The following is a 15493-nucleotide window of genomic DNA, read 5'->3' on the forward strand; positions in this document are numbered from 1 at the left end:
AGAGTCAGCACACCTGGAAGCTGATCAGTGACTGTAAGTTGTATGGAATGAAAGCTAGGAGGCAGGGCACCACCTAGCAAGCAAAGAGGAAGGGACTCCATCCAGGCCATAGAGAGGCCCAGTGGCCTTCCCTGTACCATGACAGACCGCAAAGTTCAGGCCCGCCTGTCTGCAGCATTCACTGCAAGTTTCTGGTTTTCTGGCTCTTCTTCTCCATGGTCTGGGGCCAACTGCCCCACTTCCATTCACATAGCTGTCCTCTAAACAGGGTGTTAAATGATTATGTTTAAACTTGCTATATTACAGTTATGTCTGGACTTGCCTCCCTAAGATCACAAAGCAGGTAACCTTAACTAAAGTTCTGGGTTCTTCCAAACCCACATTTACAATTTGTTTAATACCATAATAACTAATACCGCCTGCATTAGTTTCCTGTAGCTACTATAACAAAGTACGACAAACTTGGTGGTATTCCTTTTTTTTTTTTTTTGGCGGTACGCGGGCCTGTCACTGTTGTGGCCTCTCCCGTTGCGGAGCACAGGCTCCGGACGCGCAGGCTTAGCGGCCACGGCTCACGGGCCCAGCCGCTCCGCGGCATGTGGGATCTTCCCGGACCGGGGCATGAACCCGTGTCCCCTGCATCGGCAGGCGGACTCTCAACCACTGTGCCACCAGGGAAGCCTGGTGGTATTCTTTTTAAAGAATAGAAATTTATTCTCTTACGGTTCTTGAGGCCAAAGGTCCAAAACCAGTGTGTCAGTGGGGCTGGGCTCCCTCTGAAGGCTCTGGGGGAGAATCTGGTCCTGGCCTCTTCCAGCTTCTGGTCACTCCAGGTGTTCCTTGGCTTGGGTCTCATCACTCCAATCTCTGCCTCCGTGGCCACACTGCCACGTCTTTTTCTCCGTGACTTTCATACTGATAATCCAGAATTACCTCATCTCAAGATCCTTAACTTAATCACATCTTTTTCCAAATAAGGTAACATTTACAGGTTCTGGGGACTTCATGTGAGTATCTTTCGCAGTTGGGGGGATTTGGCGTCACCATTCGAGGCTTTTGAACACTGGACCTATCTATCTGTATTCATACATCTTCAGTGTCTCATACATGAATAAGACTGAAGAGTTAAATTAAGGCAATCTTATTTCTAAATTCTAAGGCACCTCACTACCGCTATATACCATCAATATCCCTCTGAAAGGAAATCTAGAATCTTGATATCATAGGCCTCTCAAGCACAGGCCAGTGTGAATGGGTTTCATGGGCTCATGATTCAATGCGAATTATCTCTGACATCTCTTCAGGCCAATCTGTCACTATAAACTGTAATTGCAATTAGCATTAAATTTGACTATGATATCAAATATCTGGCATGATTATCTTTTACTCTACCTCTTCAAATCCTTTCTACCTTTTGAGGCCCAGCTAACCCCTCGCCTTCCCAGGGCATGACATTTTCTTACTCTCCACAGCTTCTCACAATCCTGCTTTCCTCTGAGGTCTTCCTACCCTGACCGTGGGAATCACTTGTGCCTGGGACTTGATAAACTCTTCCTGAGAGTTTCTTTCTCCAATTAGACTCGATGCATATAATACAGTCTATTGTCGGAATTTTGTTAAATAACTGTTGGTTGATGAATGTAAGGGGAACTAGTGATGGTTAAAGCACAGATCACACCAAAACAAGACTACTCTCCATTGTGAGGCAGGAAAAAAACACCTGTTTGCTTGGAAGGTCCAAGAGAAGAGAGAATACTTGTTTTGAGTCAACTGATTTAGAAAATAAGATAATTATCTCCTAGAGGATGAGATGTTTAACATTCAGCTAAAAGGTAAAGTTCTTTTACGTAAGTGGTAACTGTTAAGACAGGGAATGTGATTTTCTATCAAGAAATATGGCATAGATCTTTCAGGAAGGAAAGTTAGAGGACCCAAAGTGTCTTCCTCTCCTCCCAGACAGGATTTGGTGAAGCATCTGTGTAGACAAAATATAGCCCCAATTTCAAAATGTATGTGAATATCTGACAGAAGAACACTAAGAATCAGAAGCACTAAAAGGAAGGAGAACTGCCTGATTCAGGAGTCCCCGCCACATCATCGGTTAGACACAGACCCTGGTGACGGGAGCCGCATCCCAAGTACGAGCCATGACCTTCATGCTGCTAAATACAACACTCAGTTTCTCAGCCGCATTAGACACAACGGACCGCTCATTCCTTCTTCTTGAAGTATTTTGTTCTCTTTTTCTCTGCCCTCATTGGATGTTCCTTCTCAGTTTCCTTCCCTGGGTCCTCCACCTCCTCTTGACCTCTAAATGGTGACGTGCCCCAGGGCTCAGTACTCAAGCCTCATATCTTATACATCTATCCTCTCTGCCAGGGCCTAGGTGAGCTCATTCAATCTCACGGCTTAAAATGTCATCCACACAGGCTTTCTCCAAAATTTCTATTTCTGGCCCCATTCTTTCCCCTGAACTCCAGACTTGCATATCTGCCTGCCTACTTGAACCTCTTTAGTGAGACATCTAATAGACTGTAAAACTTAACGTGATTGAAACAGAACTCTTCATTTCCCCCCACCTAAAATCTCCTCCTCCTCCGTCTCCACTTCGGGAAACGGCAGTTTCATTCAGTTGCTCAAGCCCAGAACCTTGAAGTCAACCTTGACTCCTCTTTCTCTCCCACCCCACAACCAATCCATCAGCAAATCCTACCAGCTCTACCTTCAACATATATCCAGAATCCAACCACTTGCCTCTGCTTCCACTGAGAGCAACCTGATCCACGCCACCATCAACTCTCACCTGAAAGAGCCTCCCCACTGCTCTCCTGTTTCCTCTCCCAACCCCTACCAGTCACGCTCTAAAGAGGAGCCCAGTGAACCTTCTGAGAAAAACTAAGTCATGTTACTCCTCTGCCCTCCACTATCCAAAGACGTCCCAGTTAATTTTAAATGAAGTCCAAGTGCTCACCATGGTCCACAAGGCCCTGCAAGCTCCCTTTCCAGTTTCATTTCCTACCCCCTTCATCACAGCACTTTGGTTACACAGGCCTCCTTGCTGTCTTCAGCAGGTTATTAAACTGAACGTATACTACCTAAAAATGTAAGATATAAAGAGAAAATTTGTGACATCAATACCACAGAGTGTGTGTAGGGGGGTGTGGAGCTGCAAAGGAGTTTTTGTGTTTAACAGGTACAGAGTTTCGGTTTCACAAGACGAAAAGAGTTCTGGACATGGATGGTGGTGATGGCTGCACAACAGTGTGAATGTACTTAATGATAGGCTCTATTTCGTACAGATCTCCAGAACTTAATGTGAATGTACTTAATGTCACTAAACTGTACATTTAAAAATAGTCAAACTGGGGCTTCCCTGGTGGCGCCGTGGTTGAGAGTCCGCCTGCCGATGCAGGGGACATGGGTTCGTGCCCCGGTCCGGGAAGATCCCACATGCCGCTGAGCGCCTAGGCCTGTGAGCCATGGCCGCTGAGCCTGCACCTCCGGAGCCTGTGCTCCGCAACGGGAGAGGCCACAACAGTGAGAGGCCCACGTACCGCAAAAAAAAAAAAAAAAAAAAAAAATTAGTCAAACTGGTAAATTCTATGTTATGTGTATTTTACCAAAATAATAATGAAAAGAAAAAGATAATTAATATATGTATACATGTATAACAAGTCTGAAAGGATAGGAACAAAAGGGGAATAATAATTATCTTTAGGGTTACATATGATTACATATGATTTTCTTATTGCAGGAAAAGTATTTATGTATTACTTATGTGTGATTTTTATATATTACATATGTAATAAAATACATAAAGAGCTGTGTATAAAACTTATACCTAGTGTGGTGATAATATTTAACTACATACAAACTCTGGAAATAAATACGTGTCACTAGCTATGGGCCCCAAACTTCCTATTGAGTGTCATCAATTTCAACGGACTCATCTTTACAGGAACCAGACAAGAGGCCTTTAATCTAAATACAGGAGCCCTCAGGTTTTCAAACGCAGACTCAGGTGAAAACGTGGATGCTACCTGACACAGGCCAATCATGCTACAGATGAACAAGCTGTTGCAAAAACTCTGAATATCTCTACCATGTGTCATTTGATAATGTGGCATCTTTTGACACAGACCAAGCTACAGAGCTGCCTATCGTGTATAATTAAGGGTTTCGGGTGTACTAAGGTTTTCTCCTGCCAAATGCCATTCATCTATGCTTGAGTCTTCCAACAACTAGAACCGAAGTACAATTTGAAAAGCAAACTCACTGTGCGAATTATTTTGTCCTGCTGTTTTAAGTCACTGCACGGTTCAGAGGAGTAGAGAAATTATTCTGGAACACCTAAACCACAAAGCACAATCCCATCATTTGGGGAGAGGATGCCAAGACCCAGGAGAGTAAAGTGACTGTTCTAGAGCTGCCCTCCTAGCGTGTGGAATAGCTGGGGCTGGACTCCAGAAATCCTCATACCTTAGTCCCGTGCTTCTTCTCAAAAGTTGGAATGTTATCTTTGGAAAAGGAGAGTAACAACAGCCTGAATGTGGTTACGACTAGAACAGCTTTATTTCTCTCCAACCTTTGTCTTCAAACAGACTCTATAGCTTTCTGGTTACACTTTCGAGAACCACCTCATTTCAGCCATTAAGACTAATTTTCAGGTGTTTCAAAAAAAAAAACTCATCTGGTCTAAATCAAGTTTTCAATCTCACATCCAGCTCAAAGCTCTTCCTCTGATCATGGCTCAGACTGTCTGTGATCATGGCTCACAGCTTGAGGTCTTGTGATGGGGAAGGGGGTGAAATCTGCTTTCTCTCCTCCTCCCCTTCTTCCACGGCTCTGGTTTCCCAGGATCACTGGTGGGCCTGGGGTGGGGGAGTTGTCAAGGATTGAAGTCAAGGGACTAAAGTCTCTGCACTTGACTGTTTCTAGATCTCCCTCGGCTGACAGCATTCTCTGGGCTGGTGTCCAAATGCCGAATGTGCCGTGGGAGGCAGCTATGGCTTCTGAAAAGGCCTTATGGGAACCTCCAAAGGATCTGAGTCAGGGGCACCAAACTGATGGTGCTCTGGGAGCCCTCTCCCTTGGCTGGGAGGAATCAAGGCTCTCCCCGCTCTCCCACCCCCCACCATTGCACTGTCCCTCACACTCTGCCCAGGGAATCAACTCTCCTTGAATGTCTAGTCTTTTCTTCACACAGGCTATATAGGTGGGTGATGGCAGCCAGAAAAGTTCAACCACCTTTACATAAATCTGGAGCGGTTGTGCCTAGCTGTTCCTCTTTAGAAGGTGGGGATACGTACCACCTAGTATCTTCATAAAAAAAATCCCAGTCAGTATTCTCTTAGAAGAGTCCTAAGTGTTGTTTGCAAGGTGGGAGGGTAGTTCTTACTTTTGGAAAGGAAGACATTACACAGAGAGGAAGGAGCCGCTGGGAAGGTCCTGGGGAGAGAAAGGGAACTGCCCACGGACTGCTGGGAAAAGGAGGGGCTGCCTCCAAGGACAAATCCCCTCACCTTAGGAAATGTCAAGGACTCTGAGGGGAAGATTCTGAGGGGAGCTGCCTCCCTGGAACCAACCAGATCGGGTGCACGAGGATAAGACAAAACCCCGCCTCTGCCCTTCACCCACTCAGTGGTACAGCCTGAGCCCTTTCCTCCTTCTGGGCTCCAGGGTCCCCATCTATAAAATAGGGGGATGGTGAATATTTGTGGCTACAAAGCATTGGACTACCCTCTCGTTTTGGAGGAATTCCAAGATGGGATGCAGGCAGACTCCCTCCTGGTCCATCACGGAAGCCCAAGAGGAGGCCATATAGTCTCATTCCCTACCCCTCCCATATACTACAGCATGGAAATGTGACCCAGGCTCAGCTGAGGACTTTGAATCCTTAAGAATGCAAAAGTCTAGCTGTGGTGGAAGGAGAAGTCCAGGGGTATGGCATGAATGCTGACTGGAAGTGACCAGCCTAGAAGAGTACAGGAGTGCCCAGTGCCCTCGAGCTGTGCCTGGCCACCTTGCTTATTTGCTGAGGCTGGCTCTCTAGTCCCCTATGATTCTGCAGAAATGCCATGTTCTTCTGTGATAGTTATTTCAACTTGACTCACAAGCCCCATTCAACCTCTTTCTCCCTTGTTTCCCTCTACCCTAGAAGCTAGAAAGCAAAATACTTGAATCCCCAGGTGCCTTTGCATTAAGAAGTGGTCATGTGATACAGTTCTGATTATTAAAATAAAGGAATAAGTCCCTTCCCCCAAATGAAGGCAAAACCTGGAGAGGAGAAAGCTTTTGCACTGGAGAGGAGAAAGCTTTTGCACTTCACATTTGTCCCTCTCCTTCCTCCTGCCTGGAATACAGATGAAATGCCTGGAGGTGAAGCAGCCACTCATGACCATGAGGAACAAAATGCTAAATAGAACCCTAGCCTCTGATGATATCTCTGAGCAGCAAGGCAAGCCCGGACCACCACCTTTAGACTTCTTACACAATAAAAATAAGTTTTTTACCTATTCAAGCCACTGTTACTTTCAGATAAGCATATTCCTTCATGATATATTTTCAATAAATAAAAGTTGAGAATGGTTGTATTTACATTTATAAAATATTTTATAGTTCATAAACTGTTCTGTTGTTTACCACCAGGAACTCCAAGTGGTACCACAAGCTCTCTTCCAGCTCTGATATTCTGTCCTTATAAGAGGGACATTTCTCTTACTAGGCAAACTCACATCACCCACAACTTTCACAACTCAACAAAAAAGAGCAGTTGTCTTGCTCTCAGCTGTTCTTTGAGATGGTACACCACTGAACCAGGTGCCCTACCTCCTTCTGCCTTCTCCGTCCTCTGATTCATTCCCTAAAGCTAAGGGCCAACCCCCCTACCTGAGACCTCCTAGCCTAATACTACCTCACAGAAGTTCCAACTTGACTAGAGGTCAACTTACAATTTTCAGAGCCAAATAGATTCCTGCTATCCAGGCACAATCTGAGTTGAGTATGATATTTATATTAGTAAAATATTTTGTAGTTCAGAAACTTAAACTGCCTTTTTTTGTACCATCTCACTGATCCTCACAACAATGCTGAGATAAACAGGGCAAGTATAAAGACTGTGATGAGCCACGGGTTCTAGAGATAATGAATAAAAGTGCTACATGACCCGAGGCAGTGGGGAAAGGGGAATAGACATTGGACTAGGAGTCAGGAAACCTAGGTTTTGTGTTCCAGTTCTACCATTAACTAGTAGCTTGACCGTGGGAAAGTCGTTTACCTCTCTGGGTCCAGTTTCCTCATCTGTACAATGAGGATGCTGGATGCATGAGTCAGCTTGGGCTGCCATAACAAAATACCATAGACTGCAGGGCTTAAACAACAGAAACTTATTTCCTCAGAGTTCTGGAGACTGAAAAGTCCAAGATCAGGGTGCCAGTATGGTCTAGTTCTGGTGAGAGCTCTCTTCCTGGCTTGCAGACAGCTACCTCCTAAAGATCCTATCTCCACATACAATAACATTGGGGATTAGGGTTTCAACATATGCATTTTGGGGGTCCCCATCCAGTCCACAGCACTGGAGTTCCTTCCACCTATTAGCACAAGTCTGGAACATTGAAGATGACCACAATTACCTGTGGAATCAGTAATTCCACCTGACCTTCTTGATTCAAGAAACTGCACAAGGCTTATTTCTCTACTCTCGGGTAGTGAGCATCTTGGGGTCTTCTGTGTATGTTTTTCCTTTTCAAAGGCAATTAATATACCAAATGTGATCTCTTACCAAAGCAGGTCTCTCCTAAGGCTGGAGCCTTAACGTTTTTCAGAAAGCTGTATGTTTAACTATTACTTTCAGTTTTGGGGTATGGCATGCAAATTAGCTACTGCATTTAGAAAGAACACAATGGTGACTGTCAGTTGGAGGTGGGTTTCAAATCACAAGTATACAGTTAAATTTTCTAATAGCCATGGAGATCGCTGATCAATTGTTGCCCTTCACCAAAGCCCAAAGTGCCTTGTCATTCCTACTTCGCCCCTGAAGTGCCTGAAAGTGCTGTTTTCAAGCAGGTTTGTGGTCAGAAGCAGACTCTGGTGAAGAGAGCCAGCCTACCTTAGGTCAAATGTAATTTTCTCCATTGGTAATCAACCAAGATTTCACTAGAAATATTAATGATTTTTGGTTTAATATACTTACTGTCAAAGGCCTAAAAGTATGTGGGGCACTTCAATACAATTCCAACAAAAATACTCCAAGGATGATTGAAACAGTCCTAGAATGTGCTGTTGTGTTCAGACCTGAGTGGTCTCAATTTCTGTAACTGCTTCATTTGTTTACTTCTTCTTATTTATGATAGACTCTAGAACTGCTTATTAACACTAAATTTTCTCTGTGTTAGTAATTTCAAACCCAAATTTACCTTTCATAGCTATTAAAATCTTTATCTTCAATTGCCCCCAACTGTCTAAACTCTGGTATTCTACAAAATGGTAAGATGCTGAGTTTTCCTGATTGATTCTATAGAGCAACGGTTCTCAAATGGGAGATGCCAAATGTTCCCAGGGGGCATCTGGCAATGTGTAGAGACGTTTTTGGTTATCACAACTGGGGGAGGGTGGTAGTGCAACTGGCATCTAATAGGTAGAGGCCAGGGATACTGCTAAACACCCTACAGTGCACAGGACAGCTCCCCCCAACAAGGAATTATCCGGTCCCCAAAGTGCTGAGGTTTAAAAACCCTGCTATAGAATCTCAAGATGCAAACAACATGGTCCTTAAGGCTTCCAGGGGAGCACAAATTCTATTGGTTTTACTGGTAGCCCAACTCTGTGACTGTACAAGACCTCAGAGACACAGCAGAAACTGATGGAATATTTGCCATGCCAACGAAGAACGAAGAACGTCAGGAATGGGATTAATTTTTTTTTTTTAAGTAGGCAGCCCTTCCTTTGATCTTCATTCAACCTCAATGTCCTCTTCACCTGGGTAGTAAGGGGAAAGAAAACAGGACTAGAGCACTGGCTCAGGAGCAGGCCTGTGACAAGGTCTGAAGATTTTCCACTTATACCCTCAGGGTTCACTTTACTTGGGAGTGATGGTGTGAGGACAGAAAAAAGCTCCACACACTATAAAATCCTAACAGCTTCATGGGTTGGTAGGATTTCAAACTCCTTTTAAAAAGCATTAAATTACTCCCTGTGATCCCATTATTTTAATGATTTCTGTATATCCCTCCTCATTCCAAAAACGTTGATGTGGTTAACTCGCCCTGTGGTGTTGACTCAATTTTCCCCTATAAAGCTTAACTGGGCTTTAGGACTGATCAATAGAAGTTTCAGTGTAGGAGGAAAAAGGATTTTGGAAGGACCAAGAAAACCTATAATGTTTTGGCAGTCCAAAGATATGAGTTAAATTCCTACTATGTGTAAAGTATAGTGCTAAATGTTGAGGCCTATATTTTTTTTTAAGTATAAATCACAGCTGGTGTCCTTAAGTAATTTATAATCTGCCTGAGAGGGATAGGCTTGGTGCCCAAGGGAGGATGTCTTTCATTACAAGGCGGTCTGTGCTCAGAGCCTCCAGGCAGGCACAGCCCTCAGCTCTCTTTCCCTCCTCTGGCCAGGGAAGGAGGGGCAGAGCAAAGGCTCGGAAGTGGGCACACACTGGAAAGGGTCAGGGGCAGGAAGCAAACTAATCAGGCGCTAAAGTTACGGTTTTATCTTGCAGCTACAAGAGAGTCTCCAAAGGCATCCAAACAGGAAGTTATAATGATAAAAGGTGACACTGACTGAGTGCTTACTGTTTTCTAGGCACACTCATTTCATCCTCTTCCTGACAGCCTTATGACATAGCCACTCTTCTTCTTCACATTTTACTGAGGAGGAAACTGAGGCACAGGGTTGTAAATCACTCCTTCAAAGTCACATAGTTAGCAAGGGCTACAGCCAGGATTCACCCCCTGGGCAGAGCCCACACTCTTAACTGCTTCTCCAGACTGCCTGTTGACAGAACAGGAAGGATAAGAGCTGAGGAAAGACCAGACACATTAGGAAGAAGCTGCCAGCATTTCAAGGAGTGGAGTCAATGGGGTCAGATGTTGCTGAGCCATCAGGAACGAAATCTGAGAAAGGGCCACTGGATTTGTGATTAGGCAATCAGGCGTGACCTTTAAGAGTTCTGTTTCGTAGAAGGGTGGGGACCGGGGTTCCTGGCAGGACATGAAGTGGGGAGTGATAGAGTCCTGGGTAGAAACTGATAATGGAAGGACAGGGAGAGATGGGAGGGAATTTTCCAGGCTTCTCTTTTGAGACTATGCCCTCCCAAACAATGGAACATTTTCTTTATTTGAGGGATACAAATATAATTCACCTTGTTCTTTTGTTTTGAAGGGCAAAACTAACAAATTTTAGTAGCCATGGTTAAACGAAAATTAGCAAGTGTCACAGAAATTTTTTTTAAAAACACTGCGTTAAACTCAGGTAAAACCAAAGATTTAACTGTTTGAAGGGAAATCGTTATGGGAGAAAGGTACTTGACCATACTATATATGGCATTGGCTGGACATGATGGCAGTTCTGAAACTGGGGTGGGAGACTGAGAGAATCACGGATGAAATAACTTGCTTCGGACCTGTTTCGAACCAAGAGTAGCAGAAAGCATTGCATGCCTTATGGCTTGAGAATGAAATCCAGGGAAGAGCTGCCTGACTGCAGTCTGGACTTCCAAATACCTGGGCTGCAAAAGGCAGAAATACTTATTAAAATTCTTTGTTTTAATGAGCTGTGGGAACTGAGTTATCAGCCCCTGTCCTAGCTACTGAGTAGTTTCCATTACAAATCAAAAGCAGTTTTAGGGAGGCTGCATTTTCTTGGAGGGGAATTCTCTCCTGGCAGATAATTCCGACTGCCTAAGGCAGCAATTAAAGACACCGAAGAGGAGGAGGAGGAGGGGGAGGAGGAGGAGGAGGAGGGGGAGGAGGGGGGAGGGGGAGGGGGCGGGGAGGGGGAGGTTGAGGGGAGGGGGAGGGGAGGAGGGAGGGGGAGGGGAGGAGGGGAGAAGGAGGGGAGGAGGGGAGGGGGGAGGGGAGGAGGGGAGAAGGAGGGGAGGAGGGGAGGGGGGAGGGGAGGAGGGGAGAAGGAGGGGGAGGAGGGGGGAGGGGGAGGGGAGGGGATGGGAGGGGAGGGGAGGGGGAAGGCACCAACAGGTATTTAAAAAAAAAAAAAAAAAGCAAGATGCTGATGCTGGTAGCGCAGTGATTAACCTGCCTGTGTGAACGTCCACAGATTCCTTTTCCTTTCTACTGACTCAGGCCATGGGAAAGTTGGTGGAATCTGGAGCACCATTCTTGGAAGTCTTCAAAATATTTTGCACTCCAAATAGAGGGGAACCCACACAGGTCTCCTCCCCAACCCAGGCCATCTCCGCATGTAGCTTTTGCTGCCTTGTTATACAGCCCAGCCCTCAGGAGACTTTCTTTCCATTACAGGGCTGACTCTACCTGGGAGGTTCCTCTCTTCCTAACCTCGACTCAAGAGTAAGACAACATCTCTCCTAATTCTTCTCTACTTTCCTTGCTGTTCCCCCTGCCCCCAAACACATATAAAGCCTTTGCATTTGAGAGGTTTCACTGCTCACTACCAGAAATGTAAGGGCTACAAAAAACAAAAAGTTTGGGAGGCTGGAAATACTCAAGGATGCCACCGTGACCTGTCAGTTCTTTTCCACAGCACCAGGGTTAGGGGAGTGAACAAAATAGACAAAATCCCTGTACTCTGGAGTGTTCATTCTCTGTGGGAGATTTATATAGTATATTTAGAAGGGCTATGAATAAAAGCAAAGCAGGGAGGAGGAACAGGAATGCCTGTGGGAGGGCGTGTAGTTTTAAAGGAGTGGTGAGACTTTGAGCAAAGCCAGAAAGAGGTGAGGGCGCAAACCATGCAAGAATCTGCGGGAAGGGCAGTCCAGGAGACGGAAGCACTAGTGCTAAGGCCCTAAGGCGGGAGAACAGTAAGGAGGCCTGTATGGATGGGCAGAGGCAGAGGAGGATGGGAGGCCAGAGAACGACGGGACACAGCACTCTCCATCCTGCAATCAGAGTGAAAAGAAGGAGAAGGCCCAGATTTTGAGCCACACTGACCTGGGTCTGAATCTCAGCTCTGCTCCTTATGTCATGGACCTTGGGCTCTTCTCTCCTAATCTAGAAACAGCTGACCACAAAGGGTCATTGCAAAGGGTTAAAGGAGATATGGCATGTGAAACTACCTATCCCAGGACACAGCTAATGCCAGGTTCCTACCCAGCACACATTAGTTCCCTTCCTCTACCCCTGGTTACAGGGCTCCTCTCATCTAGTTCCCATTGTGGCCGTGTCTGAAAGTATGCCATTCAAGGGCCTTCTAGAGGTCCAAAGTCTACTACCAAGTGCAAGAAGAGAAACTGCAAAATAGTGTGCATCTATGTATAGTATTGTTGGCAAACAGTAACATTTTAGTATCCACATTCAAAAATCCAGAGAAATCTATACCAAACTATTAATGGTGGTCTCACTAAAGTATAAGAATATCAAAGATTCTAACCATGGACCTCTACCTTCTCTATTTATGTAATGATCAAACATTTTATAATGAATACATATTTGCAAGCAGAAATCACAATATAGACTAGTGTTGGTACAGGAGAAGTGATTTCCTGACTCTTTCCTACAAGTAGCCTCCATCCTACCTTGCACCCAAGGCCCACTGGTGTGAGCTCACTTTAGGACCTCTTAAATCTTCCATATGGGGAAAATGAGCGCATGTAAGTCCAGCAGGAGGTCTAGGGTTCTCTATAGGAGAAGGTCCTACGGTGGGTGTGCCTGGCCAGCATTTGTGAACTCTGACTGGTTCAGTTTGGAAAGGGGATGGCTTAACTTGCAGGTTGTGAACTGCTTTCTAAATAAAATTAAAACGCTTGCTATAGCTTCCATCAAGGAGAGAAAAAGAAGACTGGTGAAAATCAAGTATTTCAGAGTAAGCTATGAACTACTGTGATTCAAGATTGTTGACATTGAAAAAAAACCTCATTTTAGAGACTACTGAGTTAAGAAATACTGTAAGAAAACAAGACATTTCACAACTAAGTAGCCTACAAGGTCAGTCAAGGAAAGTCAAATATGCCAGTTCCCAGTATCTTACTCAACAATGCATTAAAATGTGCATTACAATCAGTCACTGCAATGCATGCTAGTTATATAGCTTGGAAAAATTTTAGTTGCTTCCCCACTTCCAAAAATAAGAAGAAAAAACCCTTGATGAGGGGAATAAAAAAAAATAATGCTTAAGCATCCATAATTGTTCATATGGCTTTTCCCAGTGTAAACATATGTTTCAAGAAAACAAATATGTAGTCAGAAACATTTTAACATTCCTCAAATTGACCATTGCACCAAAAAAGGGTGCTCAGGTCTGCAGTAAATAAAATCCTGCTTGAACAGAAGAAAGTAGACTTCTTAGATGCTTTTTAATTATGAGACTTCTGACTGAAGAAGATAATGGTGCTCCCCATAGGAAAACCAATTTGCTCCCCAGAATCAAGCAGTACCTCTCTTTGCTTTCTGCTTTTTTTCCAGTAACATCAGGACTCATCTTGAGTTTATCTGATCATAGACTGGAAATCCCCAGGGCAGAAAGACTCCATCTCAGCATTTCCATAAGCACTGGGGCTGAGCTCTTCCAAAACCGAGGGATTTCCATGAGGCAAAACGGCTATAACAAATTACTTTACTATCAACAGAATAGAGTATAATGAAAAAAGTAACATGATGGTGTCCTAAAACCAGTCAAGAAAGAAAACAGACCTTATAGAATTTACAAGAGTCTTTTATTTCTGACCTAATATTATTCATCAATTTATCATTAAAGCTGTAATTTCCATAGGATATAATTTTCAAATAACCCCTTCTACTTAGCTGTACTTTTCTCACCACCATCTCAAATATGTGACCTGAGCATAAAACTTTGTAGCCCCCCGAGTGAATTTCCCATTGATGCAACTACAGTGATTTCTAAGTCTGTGAGAACTGTTAGGAATGTGCAGCACAATCCAATCCCTGCATTATAATAATGCATTTACAAAAAAAGATTAAATTTATATCCATTGTTGGCTGTACAAATTCCAAAACTTTCAAATGAAGAGCTGCTACAATCACAGAGACTGGATTATGGTTCATGACTTGTAGGGATTCCTTCACCTGGTTAAGGCACTCACACACAAGCATGACAGACAGTGTTGTTCTAATGACTGGCAGCGAGACCAGAAGATAGTGTGCAGGGCGGCAAGAAGATTGGAGGAGGATGTGATAATGAAAAACGTAATTCATTCTACCTGATGCATATACATTTTACAGATTTAAATCTGAAGGGAAACAACTTTTTGAACTTAATTGTTTGTTTGGGAGAGCTGAATGGAAACATCTTGAACCCCATGTTTACAGGCTCAGTGCCACCTTAAAAAATTCCACACAAACCCATTCTGAAACAACAGTTTCTCGTACTGGAGAGCCACAAAGGTTGATGTGAAATCTATGAAATGGAAAATCAGATCCAAGCTTGTGTGCTCATGCATAAGCTTTGATCTTAATGAAAATGTAGATGAAACAGCAACACCAGGGTTAAAGGCTACTCTCATCCCCCCCCCCACTGACCCCCCCACTGACCCCCCCCCCCCAGCAATCAGATGCACTAGAGTTTGCATCCTTATCCTGTCCCTGGCTGTGTGACCTTGGGCAAGTTAGCTAACCTTTCTAAGTCTTAGTCTCTTTATCTTCAACATGGAGATAACAGGTTTGTTATGAGGATGAAATGAGATATGTACCAATAGCTTGTAGCTCAGTACCTGGCACATATGAGCATTTAAGAAATGTGTTCTCATGATTAAATGTGGCACTCTGACTATTATATATTTTAGAAGAAATTACAGTCCTGCTGCCATACCCCAACATCTTGTGGTAACCATTTTCATTCTATATTTCTAGCTTTTACTATTTTTTTCACCACAGTATTTCAGGGGAGAAAAAAAAGAAAGGTAATCAGTTACATACATCCCACTTTTTGAACTGTTTCTTGAAGCAAGGTGAAAAGCTGGGGAAATAGGCAACATATACACTGAAGAGAAATTTACTCTTTAGGATATGATGTTATATGTGTATGGAATATAAACAAATCATGTAATTTCAATCTATAACCTATGGGGCATCAAATCATAGGTAGGTTTTATTTTAAAAGAGACAAAAGCCAAGCAGTATTAAAGAATATGGAAGGAATCAATATGGGCCTATTGCTATCTCAGTATTAGTGACTGAAACAGGGATTGGTGGGCTAGATTACGGGGGATTTCACGGGGTCTAACTTCCAACAGGTGGCAAGCTTTAGTCATCTTCAGATGCAAAACCTTAATGAGTTTGAGTATGCAAGTCTCAGGGATTCTGTTCAAGGCCTCCTCTCGGCAATCAAGGGATACAAT

At 44.0% G+C, this 15493-nt stretch overlaps 1 protein-coding gene across 2 annotated transcripts in view; it reads right to left on the reverse strand.

Annotated features, from left to right (window-relative positions):
• TMEM266 (transmembrane protein 266) overlaps positions 1 to 15493 on the reverse strand; it is a 144397-nt gene that overhangs the window by 128178 nt on the left and 726 nt on the right. Inside the window, exon 1 of one of the 2 annotated variants that reach the window (XM_060154814.1) lies at positions 4277 to 4296. The exons of the other annotated variant lie outside the window; for it this stretch is intronic. The gene's annotated coding sequence lies outside the window, so the exon portion shown is untranslated. Of the gene's footprint in view, positions 1 to 4276; positions 4297 to 15493 lie in introns of those variants that run through there. 2 annotated transcript variants of the gene reach the window in all.

Source organism: Lagenorhynchus albirostris, chromosome 1 (assembly GCF_949774975.1).
Source record: "Lagenorhynchus albirostris chromosome 1, mLagAlb1.1, whole genome shotgun sequence".
Taxonomy (NCBI): Eukaryota; Metazoa; Chordata; class Mammalia; order Artiodactyla; family Delphinidae; genus Lagenorhynchus; species Lagenorhynchus albirostris.